Source organism: Oncorhynchus masou, unplaced genomic scaffold, assembly GCF_036934945.1.
Source record: "Oncorhynchus masou masou isolate Uvic2021 unplaced genomic scaffold, UVic_Omas_1.1 unplaced_scaffold_768, whole genome shotgun sequence".
NCBI classification, from domain to species: domain Eukaryota; kingdom Metazoa; phylum Chordata; class Actinopteri; order Salmoniformes; family Salmonidae; genus Oncorhynchus; species Oncorhynchus masou.
The window spans coordinates 354894-368162 of NW_027014146.1; positions in this window are offsets into that span (position 1 = coordinate 354894).

Sequence of the window (13269 nt, forward strand, 5' to 3'; positions counted from 1 at the left end):
CTACTGGATTTTAGCGGGGATATTGTTTTTATTCCATACAAATTAACGAAATTACAGGCTAAGAATGGACAGAGAGATAGGAGGCCTATGAGTTAATCTACTCATGTTTCTCCAATACCAAATCGGTGTGTCTTGTTTGCAATGAAAATATCCCAGTATACAAATAATTAAATCTGAGGTGTTATTAGGAACGTGAGCATGGTAACTTCAAAAATTAGGTCTACCTTTCCACCCTAGACAGAGTAGACCTACCTTTCCATCCCAGACAGAGTAGACCTACCTTTTCACCCCAGACAGAGTAGGGTCTACCTTTCCACCCTAGACAGAGTAGACCTACCTTTCCACCCCAGACAGAGTAGACCTACCTTTCCACCCCAGACAGAGTAGGCCTACCTTTCCACCCCAGACAGAGTAGACCTACCTTTCCATCCCAGACAGAGTAGACCTACCTTTCCACCCCAGACAGAGTAGACCTACCTTTCCACCCCAGACAGAGTAGACCTACCTTTCCACCCCAGACAGAGTAGGCCTACCTTTCCACCCCAGACAGAGTAGACCTACCTTTCCACCCCAGACAGAGTAGGCCTACCTTTCCACCCCAGACAGAGTAGACCTACCTTTCCACCCCAGACAGAGTAGACCTACCTTTCCACCCCAGACAGAGTAGACCTACCTTTCCACCCCAGACAGAGTAGACCTACCTTTCCACCCCAGACAGAGTAGACCTACCTTTCCACCCCAGACAGAGTAGACCTACCTTTCCACCCCAGACAGAGTAGGACCTACCTTTTCACACTAGACAGAGTAGGGTCTACCTTTTCACACTAGACAGAGTAGGGCCTACCTTTTCACACTAGACAGAGTAGGGTCTACCTTTCCACCCTAGACAGAGTAGGGCCTACCTTTTCACACTAGACAGAGTAGGGTCTACCTTTCCACCCTATACAGAGTAGGGCCTACCTTTTCACACTAGACAGAGTAGGGTCTACCTTTCCACCCTAGACAGAGTAGGGCCTACCTTTTCACACTAGACAGAGTAGGGTCTACCTTTCCACCCTAGACAGAGTAGGGCCTACCTTTTCACACTAGACAGAGTAGGGTCTACCTTTCCACCCTATACAGAGTAGGGCCTACCTTTTCACACTAGACAGAGTAGACCTACCTTTTCACACTAGACAGAGTAGACCTACCTTTTCACACTAGACAGAGTAGACCTACCTTTTCACACTAGACAGAGTAGACCTACCTTTTCACACTAGACAGAGTAGACCTACCTTTCCACCCCAGACAGAGTAGACCTACCTTTTCACACTAGACAGAGTAGACCTACCTTTTCACACTAGACAGAGTAGACCTACCTTTCCACCCAGACAGAGTAGACCTACCTTTCCACCCCAGACAGAGTAGACCTACCTTTCCACCCAGACAGAGTAGACCTACCTTTCCACCCCAGACAGAGTAGGGTCTACCTTTCCACCCTAGACAGAGTAGGGCCTACCTTTCCACACTAGACAGAGTAGACCTACCTTTCCACCCCAGACAGAGTAGACCTACCTTTTCACACTAGACAGAGTAGACCTACCTTTTCACACTAGACAGAGTAGACCTACCTTTCCACCCCAGACAGAGTAGACCTACCTTTTCACACTAGACAGAGTAGACCTACCTTTCCACCCCAGACAGAGTAGACCTACCTTTTCACACTAGACAGAGTAGACCTACCTTTCCACCCCAGACAGAGTAGGCCTACCTTTCCACCCCAGACAGAGTAGGGTCTACCTTTCCACCCTAGACAGAGTAGGGCCTACCTTTCCACACTAGACAGAGTAGACCTACCTTTCCACCCTGGACAGAGTAGACCTACCTTTTCACACTAGACAGAGTAGACCTACCTTTCCTACCTTACCGTGTGTGTGTGTGTGTGTGTGTGTGTGTGTGTGTGTGTGTGCGCGCGTGCGTGCGTGTGTGTGTCTAAGTCCAGTACCTTCTCCAGTAGCTGACGGAGCTGTCCCTCCTTGGCGTCTCTGGAGCAGAGGTTCTGTTCAGGAGCCACCACTGTACAGATACACCTCCCCTCTGCATCCTGGGCCGAGCTGTACACCTTCCAACCATCCTTCGGCCGGACTGTCTACACACACACACACACACACACGCATGCGCACACACACACACACACACACACACACGCACACACGCATGCGCACGCATGCACGCACACACACACACGCACACGCACACACGCATGCGCACACACACACGCACGCACACACACACACACACACGCACACACGCATGCGCACACACGCACGCACACACACACCCGCACACACACACGCACGAGCACGCGCACACACACACAATATGTATGGTCAGCAGGTGAACACCTGACCTGTCAGGAGAGCTGTCAGGTAACATGGGGGCCATCTTGGATAGGTACTTTGACACCTTGGCCTCATACCAAACACTTTAGAGACACACCCTCTCCCCTCAGCCCTCAAATTAAGCGGACACTTCTGATGACCTATCATGACTTCTGACGAGTTGACACTTACAGGGCAAAGTGAAGAATGAATACATTTGAAATGTAACGCTCTTGTCCCGGGAAATGTGTCACTCGTTCGTCCCATGGTTGTGTTTTCAGTCAGCGTAGAACCACCGGTAGCTGTTGTGTGTGGTTTATATGGGCTACAGTTAATTATGACTGCATTTCATATCCTGGCTGGAAGACAAACGCATCCGCAGACATCGAATGTTAGCCATCCGACTATATCAGGTCAATCGGAAATGACAACAGCAGGGAAAGCTGTGTGCGCAAGCGAACGTTTTCAAAAGCTACTTTTATGACACGTGTTTGAGTCGTCATGTGGATTATTAGCACAACTTATAATTTATTTACAAATCGTTTTTTTTTTTTTTTACTTTCACTTGTATCTTGACTAACGTTGGTTTTAGGTTTTGGCAGAGGTACGATCATCGAGAATTGAATTATGGGTTGTTTCAGGCCCCCCGGAATGAAAATCATTTTACACTCTGCAAACTCGATGAAAAACCTGAAGGCTGAGGGGGTTACGTTGCCAACTTCCCTTACTTGGCTAATCTTTTGGACCAACGACAAAGATGGCAGCTGGGATCCCCCCAAAGGCATAAGGCGAGGGGGGTAAATGGAGGAGGGTGAGTCTTTTGTGTGTTTGAAACGCAGCCTTTGACAGTGAACTTGTTATTGAATGTGGGACGATCCGCAACAGTCTCTGCAGGATATTCCTCCTAACATTAAATCATGTTGCCGTCGGACAAACAGACACACAGTATCTGTACGGTTATGGTTATGTCTAGGATTATTTTTTATGGTTATGTCCAAACCCCTTGTTTCTCCACACTCCATTTTAGCTACAGAAGCTTTTAAGGACCAGTCAGAGTTTGACCATCTGAAGGGCGAAGACATTTTCCACATCTTTTTTGTGGCTTTCAAGTTCACAGATGTGGTGTAAAAGGACATTCAGATTGAATGGAGATTAGCAGACATTCAGACTGAATGGAGATTAGCAGACATTCAGACTGAATGGAGATTAGCAGACATTCAGACTGATAGGAGATTAGCAGACATTCAGACTGAATGGAGATTAGCAGACATTCAGACTGAATGGAGATTAGCAGACATTCAGACTGATAGGAGATTAGCAGACATTCAGACTGAATGGAGATTAGCAGACATTCAGATTGATAGGAGATTAGCAGACATTCAGATTAAATGGAGATTAGCAGACATTCAGACTGATAGGAGATTAGCAGACATTCAGATTAAATGGAGATTAGCAGACATTCAGACTGAATGGAGATTAGCAGACATTCAGATTAAATGGAGATTAGCAGACATTCAGACTGAATGGAGATTAGCAGACATTCAGATTAAATGGAGATTAGCAGACATTCAGACTGAATGGAGATTAGCAGACATTCAGACTGAATGGAGATTAGCAGACATTCAGAATAAATGGAGATTAGCAGACATTCAGAATAAATGGAGATTAGCAGACATTCAGAATAAAAGGAGATTAGCAGACATTCAGAATAAATGGAGATTAGCAGACATTCAGAATAAAAGGAGATTAGCAGACATTCAGACTGAATGGAGATTAGCAGACATTCAGATTAAATGGAGATTAGCAGACATTCAGACTGAATGGAGATTAGCAGATATTCAGATTAAATGGAGATTAGCAGACATTCAGACTGAATGGAGATTAGCAGACATTCAGACTGAATGGAGATTAGCAGACATTCAGAATAAATGGAGATTAGCAGACATTCAGAATAAAAGGAGATTAGCAGACATTCAGACTGAATGGAGATTAGCAGACATTCAGATTGATAGGAGATTAGCAGACATTCAGAATAAATGGAGATTAGCAGACATTCAGACTGAATGGAGATTAGCAGACATTCAGAATAAATGGAGATTAGCAGACATTCAGAATAAAAGGAGATTAGCAGACATTCAGACTGAATGGAGATTAGCAGACATTCAGATTGATAGGAGATTAGCAGACATTCAGAATAAATGGAGATTAGCAGACATTCAGACTGAATGGAGATTAGCAGACATTCAGACTGATAGGAGATTAGCAGACATTCAGACTGAATGGAGATTAGCAGACATTCAGAATAAATGGAGATTAGCAGACATTCAGACTGAATGGAGATTAGCAGACATTCAGAATAAATGGAGATTAGCAGACATTCAGACTGATAGGAGATTAGCAGACATTCAGACTGATAGGAGATTAGCAGACATTCAGACTGAATGGAGATTAGCAGACATTCAGATTAAATGGAGATTAGCAGACATTCAGAATAAATGGAGATTAGCAGACATTCAGACTGATAGGAGATTAGCAGACATTCAGACTGATAGGAGATTAGCAGACATTCAGACTGATAGGAGATTAGCAGACATTCAGACTGATAGGAGATTAGCAGACATTCAGATTGAATGGAGATTAGCAGACATTCAGATTGAATGGAGATTAGCAGACATTCAGATTAAATGGAGATTAGCAGACATTCAGACTGAATGGAGATTAGCAGACATTCAGATTAAATGGAGATTAGCAGACATTCAGATTAAATGGAGATTAGCAGACATTCAGACTGATAGGAGATTAGCAGACATTCAGATTGAATGGAGATTAGCAGACATTCAGATTAAATGGAGATTAGCAGACATTCAGATTGAATGGAGATTAGCAGACATTCAGATTGAATGGAGATTAGCAGACATTCAGATTAAATGGAGATTAGCAGACATTCAGACTGAATGGAGATTAGCAGACATTCAGACTGATAGGAGATTAGCAGACATTCAGAATAAATGGAGATTAGCAGACATTCAGACTGAATGGAGATTAGCAGACATTCAGATTGAATGGAGATTAGCAGACATTCAGATTGAATGGAGATTAGCAGACATTCAGATTAAATGGAGATTAGCAGACATTCAGACTGAATGGAGATTAGCAGACATTCAGATTAAATGGAGATTAGCAGACATTCAGATTGAATGGAGATTAGCAGACATTCAGATTAAATGGAGATTAGCAGACATTCAGACTGATAGGAGATTAGCAGACATTCAGATTGAATGGAGATTAGCAGACATTCAGATTGAATGGAGATTAGCAGACATTCAGATTAAATGGAGATTAGCAGACATTCAGACTGAATGGAGATTAGCAGACATTCAGATTAAATGGAGATTAGCAGACATTCAGATTAAATGGAGATTAGCAGACATTCAGACTGATAGGAGATTAGCAGACATTCAGACTGAATGGAGATTAGCAGACATTCAGAATGATAGGAGATTAGCAGACATTCAGACTGATAGGAGATTAGCAGACATTCAGACTGAATGGAGATTAGCAGACATTCAGATTGAATGGAGATTAGCAGACATTCAGATTAAATGGAGATTAGCAGACATTCAGACTGAATGGAGATTAGCAGACATTCAGACTGATAGGAGATTAGCAGACATTCAGATTGAATGGAGATTAGCAGACATTCAGATTGAATGGAGATTAGCAGACATTCAGACTGATAGGAGATTAGCAGACATTCAGATTGATAGGAGATTAGCAGACATTCAGACTGATAGGAGATTAGCAGACATTCAGACTGATAGGAGATTAGCAGACATTCAGAATAAATGGAGATTAGCAGACATTCAGATTGAATGGAGATTAGCAGACATTCAGAATAAATGGAGATTAGCAGACATTCAGACTGATAGGATATTAGCAGACATTCAGATTAAATGGAGATTAGCAGACATTCAGACTGAATGGAGATTAGCAGACATTCAGATTAAATGGAGATTAGCAGACATTCAGACTGAATGGAGATTAGCAGACATTCAGACTGATAGGAGATTAGCAGACATTCAGATTAAATGGAGATTAGCAGACATTCAGACTGATAGGAGATTAGCAGACATTCAGATTGAATGGAGATTAGCAGACATTCAGACTGAATGGAGATTAGCAGACATTCAGACTGATAGGAGATTAGCAGACATTCAGAATAAATGGAGATTAGCAGACATTCAGATTAAATGGAGATTAGCAGACATTCAGACTGATAGGAGATTAGCAGACATTCAGATTAAATGGAGATTAGCAGACATTCAGAATAAATGGAGATTAGCAGACATTCAGACTGAATGGAGATTAGCAGACATTCAGATTAAATGGAGATTAGCAGACATTCAGATTAAATGGAGATTAGCAGACATTCAGACTGATAGGAGATTAGCAGACATTCAGATTGAATGGAGATTAGCAGACATTCAGATTAAATGGAGATTAGCAGACATTCAGATTGAATGGAGATTAGCAGACATTCAGATTGAATGGAGATTAGCAGACATTCAGATTAAATGGAGATTAGCAGACATTCAGACTGAATGGAGATTAGCAGACATTCAGACTGATAGGAGATTAGCAGACATTCAGAATAAATGGAGATTAGCAGACATTCAGACTGAATGGAGATTAGCAGACATTCAGATTGAATGGAGATTAGCAGACATTCAGATTGAATGGAGATTAGCAGACATTCAGATTAAATGGAGATTAGCAGACATTCAGACTGAATGGAGATTAGCAGACATTCAGATTAAATGGAGATTAGCAGACATTCAGACTGAATGGAGATTAGCAGACATTCAGATTAAATGGAGATTAGCAGACATTCAGACTGATAGGAGATTAGCAGACATTCAGATTGAATGGAGATTAGCAGACATTCAGATTGAATGGAGATTAGCAGACATTCAGATTAAATGGAGATTAGCAGACATTCAGACTGAATGGAGATTAGCAGACATTCAGATTAAATGGAGATTAGCAGACATTCAGATTAAATGGAGATTAGCAGACATTCAGACTGATAGGAGATTAGCAGACATTCAGACTGAATGGAGATTAGCAGACATTCAGACTGATAGGAGATTAGCAGACATTCAGACTGATAGGAGATTAGCAGACATTCAGACTGAATGGAGATTAGCAGACATTCAGATTGAATGGAGATTAGCAGACATTCAGATTAAATGGAGATTAGCAGACATTCAGACTGAATGGAGATTAGCAGACATTCAGACTGATAGGAGATTAGCAGACATTCAGATTGAATGGAGATTAGCAGACATTCAGATTGAATGGAGATTAGCAGACATTCAGACTGATAGGAGATTAGCAGACATTCAGATTGATAGGAGATTAGCAGACATTCAGACTGATAGGAGATTAGCAGACATTCAGACTGATAGGAGATTAGCAGACATTCAGACTGATAGGAGATTAGCAGACATTCAGAATAAATGGAGATTAGCAGACATTCAGATTGAATGGAGATTAGCAGACATTCAGAATAAATGGAGATTAGCAGACATTCAGACTGATAGGATATTAGCAGACATTCAGATTAAATGGAGATTAGCAGACATTCAGACTGAATGGAGATTAGCAGACATTCAGATTAAATGGAGATTAGCAGACATTCAGACTGAATGGAGATTAGCAGACATTCAGACTGATAGGAGATTAGCAGACATTCAGATTAAATGGAGATTAGCAGACATTCAGACTGATAGGAGATTAGCAGACATTCAGATTGAATGGAGATTAGCAGACATTCAGACTGAATGGAGATTAGCAGACATTCAGACTGATAGGAGATTAGCAGACATTCAGAATAAATGGAGATTAGCAGACATTCAGATTAAATGGAGATTAGCAGACATTCAGACTGATAGGAGATTAGCAGACATTCAGATTAAATGGAGATTAGCAGACATTCAGAATAAATGGAGATTAGCAGACATTCAGACTGAATGGAGATTAGCAGACATTCAGATTAAATGGAGATTAGCAGACATTCAGATTGAATGGAGATTAGCAGACATTCAGATTGAATGGAGATTAGCAGACATTCAGACTGAATGGAGATTAGCAGACATTCAGACTGAATGGAGATTAGCAGACATTCAGAATAAATGGAGATTAGCAGACATTCAGATTAAATGGAGATTAGCAGACATTCAGACTGATAGGAGATTAGCAGACATTCAGATTAAATGGAGATTAGCAGACATTCAGAATAGATTGAGATTAGCAGACATTCAGAATAAATGGAGATTAGCAGACATTCAGACTGATAGGAGATTAGCAGACATTCAGATTGAATGGAGATTAGCAGACATTCAGAATAAATGGAGATTAGCAGACATTCAGATTGAATGGAGATGAGTGGAAAATAGAGGATATAAAAAACACAGTCTCTGAAACAGTCAGTTCATTGCGAAGCCGCCTCAGTCATTCAGGACGATTACATTGGGAGTGAAAAAGTAAGTTGTTCTGGTATTGTGCAGCAGGTGGTGAAATCTGGATCTCTTCTCAAGAAGAAGTTATTTTCAGCGTGGTTTATAAAGCTCAATCGGAGGCCAGATCCTCAAGTCTCTGTGGATGAACTGAATCAAGTTGAAAACAGTTTATTGATGGATAGAGGAAGAGGAGGAATGGGGTAAGTCACCAAAATGGTATCTCTACCTCCTTGTGTGGCACATACATCCTGCTGACACATCTCCCCTCATCCCTTCACATTCCCATGCAGCTGTACCAGATCCACGCCGGATGGCCTGACATGCTGCCACTCCACTACACCCTCCATGACAATGCTTTAGGTTCTGATGGATGGAAGGTTCTGCCCATAAATTACAAACGACCAGAGTTCCAGTCCGGAGAATAAGAATGAAACACTGAACGAGTCTAAAGATCCGAATGACTCTAATGATTCCATCTCTGCGTTCTATTCATTCTAGTTCTATGGTTCTGCTCTGTCACGTTGCCCCGGCAGCAGCTGTTCTGTTCTGTTCCTCTGACTTCAGCGACAGTTTAGTTTATTTAGTCTCTGAGACCCAGGATGCTAATCTGCCCTGCCACTGTGTGCCATGAATAATCACACAACATTAATTCACTACAGAGGTTTCAATTACCCCAAATTACCCCTAACCCGTCAGGGACAAGAGAGTCAAAGACCGACACACAGATTGCATCCCAAATGCCACCTTGTTCACTTTCTGGTGCACTACGTTTGACCAAGACACATAGGGCACTACACACTATATAGGGAATAGGGTACCATTTGGCACACAAATAGACAGCCAGACAGTGGGCAGGTTAACAGACAGCCAGACAGTGGGTAGGTTAAGAGACAGCCAGACAGCCAGACAGTGGGTAGGTTAACAGACAGCCAGACAGCCAGAAAGTGAGTAGGTTAACAGACAGCCAGACAGTGGGTAGGTTAATAGACAGCAAGGCAGTGGGTAGGTTAACAGACAGCCTGATAGTGGGTAGGTCAACAGACAGCCAGACAGTGGGTAGGTTAACAGACAGCCAGACAGCCAGACAGTGGGTAGGTTAACAGACAGCCAGACAGTGGGTAGGTTAACAGACAGCCAGACAGTGGGTAGGTTAACAGACAGCCAGACAGTGGGTAGGTTAACAGACAGCCAGACAGCCAGACAGTGGGTAGGTTAACAGACAGCCAGACAGTGGGTAGGTTAACAGACAGCCAGACAGTGGGTAGGTTAACAGACAGCCAGACAGTGGGTAGGTTAACAGACAGCCAGACAGTGGGTAGGTTAACAGAGGTTCTCTGTAAGCCTATGTAGATATTCCATTAAAAATCTGCCGTTTCCAGCTACAATAGACATTTACAACTTTAACAATGTCTACACTCTATTTCTGATCAATTTGATGTTATATTAATGGACATTAAATGTGCTTTTCTTTCAAAAACAAGGACATTTCTCAGTGACCCCAAACTACGGAACGGTAGTGTATGTTTCTTTAAAATATTGATGTCACAACGATATCATTTGTACAGTTCTTTATTAAAAATGTAGTTATTTGTTACATTTAATTTCTCTGTGTATAACCTAGCAGTATTAATGATTTCTCTGTGTAAAACCTTGCAGTATTAATGATTTCTCTGTGTAAAACCTAGATGTATTAATGATTTCTCTGAGAGGGAGGAGGTTATATAGAGTTTTGCAAAAAAAAACGTGATTATTTGTCTCTGAAATGAAGCTTTCAAGTGATAGATTTTAAACAAATGCATGTCTGTCATTGAACAACCCCCATGTCATGATTAGACAGTTAAAAAAACACACCAATCTCTTTCGTAGTACAGAATATTTATTTATTTTATTTTATTAATTCGACCATTTAAAAAAGAAACAAGCACACAAAATGCAAATGAATTACTTAAAAATCATACAATGTGATTTTCTGGACTTTTGTTTTAGATTCCGTCTCTCACAGTTGAACATTTACATTACATTTAAGTCATTTAGCAGACGCTCTTATCCAGAGCGACTTACAAATTGGTGAATTCACCTTCTGACATCCAGTGGAACAGCCACTTTACAATAGTGCATCTAAATCATTAAGGGGGAGGGGGGTGAGAAGGATTGCTTTATCCTATCCTAGGTATTCCTTGAAGAGGTGGGGTTTCAGGTGTCTCCGGAAGGTGGTGATTGACTCCGCTGTCCTGGCGTCGTGAGGGAGTTTGTTCCACCATTGGGGGCCAGAGCAGCGAACAGTTTTGACTGGGCTGAGCGGGAACTGTACTTCCTCAGTGGTAGGGAGGCGAGCAGGCCAGAGGTGGATGAACGCAGTGCCCTTGTTTGGGTGTAGGGCCTGATCAGAGCCTGGAGGTACTGCGGTGCCGTTCCCCTCACAGCTCCGTAGGCAAGCACCATGGTCTTGTAGCGGATGCGAGCTTCAACTGGAAGCCAGTGGAGAGAGCGGAGGAGCGGGGTGACGTGAGAGAACTTGGGAAGGTTGAACACCAGACGGGCTGCGGCGTTCTGGATGAGTTGTAGGGTTTGATGGCACAGGCAGGGAGCCCAGCCAACAGCGAGTTGCAGTAATCCAGACGGGAGATGACAAGTGCCTGGATTAGGACCTGTGCCGCTTCCTGTGTGAGGCAGGGGCGTACTCTGCGGATGTTGTAGAGCATGAACCTACAGGAACGGGCCACCGCCTTGATGTTAGTTGAGAACGACAGGGTGTTGTCCAGGATCACGCCAAGGTTCTTAGCGCTCTGGGAGGAGGAAACAATGGAGTTGTCAACCGTGATGGCGAGATCATGGAACGGGCAGTCCTTCCCCGGGAGGAAGAGCAGCTCCGTCTTGCCGAGGTTCAGCTTGAGGTGGTGATCCGTCATCCACACTGATATGTCTGCCAGACATGCAGAGATGCGATTCGCCACCTGGTCATCAGAAGGGGAAAGGAGAAGATTAATTGTGTGTCGTCTGCATAGCAATGATAGGAGAGACCATGTGAGGTTATGACAGAGCCAAGTGACTTGGTGTATAGCGAGAATAGGAGAGGGCCTAGAACAGAGCCCTGGGGGACACCAGTGGTGAGAGCGCGTGGCGAGGAGACAGATTCTCGCCACGCCACCTGGTAGGAGCGACCTGTCAGGTAGGACGCAATCCAAGCGTGGGCCGCGCCGGAGATGCCCAACTCGGAGAGGGTGGAGAGGAGGATCTGATGGTTCACAGTGTCGAAGGCAGCCGATAGGTCTAGAAGGATGAGAGCAGAGGAGAGAGAGTTAGCTTTAGCAGTGCGGAGCGCCTCCGTGATACAGAGAAGAGCAGTCTCAGTTGAATGACTAGTCTTGAAACCTGACTGATTTGGATCAAGAAGGTCATTCTGAGAGAGATAGCGGGAGAGCTGGCCAAGGACGGCACGTTCAAGAGTTTTGGAGAGAAAAGAAAGAAGGGATACTGGTCTGTAGTTGTTGACATCGGAGGGATCGAGTGTAGGTTTTTTCAGAAGGGGTGCAACTCTCGCTCTCTTGAAGACTGAAGGGACGTAGCCAGCGGTCAGGGATGAGTTGATGAGCGAGGTGAGGTAAGGGAGAAGGTCTCCGGAAATGGTCTGGAGAAGAGAGGAGGGGATAGGGTCAAGCGGGCAGGTTGTTGGGCGGCCGGCCGTCACAAGAAGCGAGATTTCATCTGGAGAGAGAGGGGAGAAAGAGGTCAGAGCACAGGGTAGGGCAGTGTGAGCAGAACCAGCGGTGTCGTTTGACTTAGCAAACGAGGATCGGATGTCGTCGACCTTCTTTTCAAAATGGTTGACGGAAGTCATCTGCAGAGAGAGGAGGGGGGAGGGGAGGAGGATTCAGGAGGGAGGAGAAGGTGGCAAAGAGCTTCCTAGGGTTAGAGGCAGATGCTTGGAATTTAGAGTGGAAGAAAGTGGCTTTAGCAGCAGAGACAGAGGAGGAAAATGTAGAGAGGAGGGAGTGAAAGGATGCCAGGTCCGCAGGGAGGCGAGTTTTCCTCCATTTCCGCCGGCTGCCCGGAGCACTGTTCTGTGAGCTCGCAGTGAGTCGTCGAGCCACGGAGCGGGAGGGGAGGACCGAGCCGGCCTGGAGGATAGGGGACATAGAGAGTCAAAGGATGCAGAAAGGGAAGAGAGGAGGGTTGAGGAGGCAGAATCAGGAGATAGGTTGGAGAAGGTATGAGCAGAGGGAAGAGATGATAGGATGGAAGAGGAGAGAGTAGCGGGGGAGAGAGAGCGAAGGTTGGGACGGCGCGATACCATCCGAGTAGGGGCAGTGTGGGAAGTGTTGGATGAGAGCGAGAGGGAAAAGGATACAAGGTAGTGGTCGGAGACTTGGAGGGGAGTTGCAATGAAG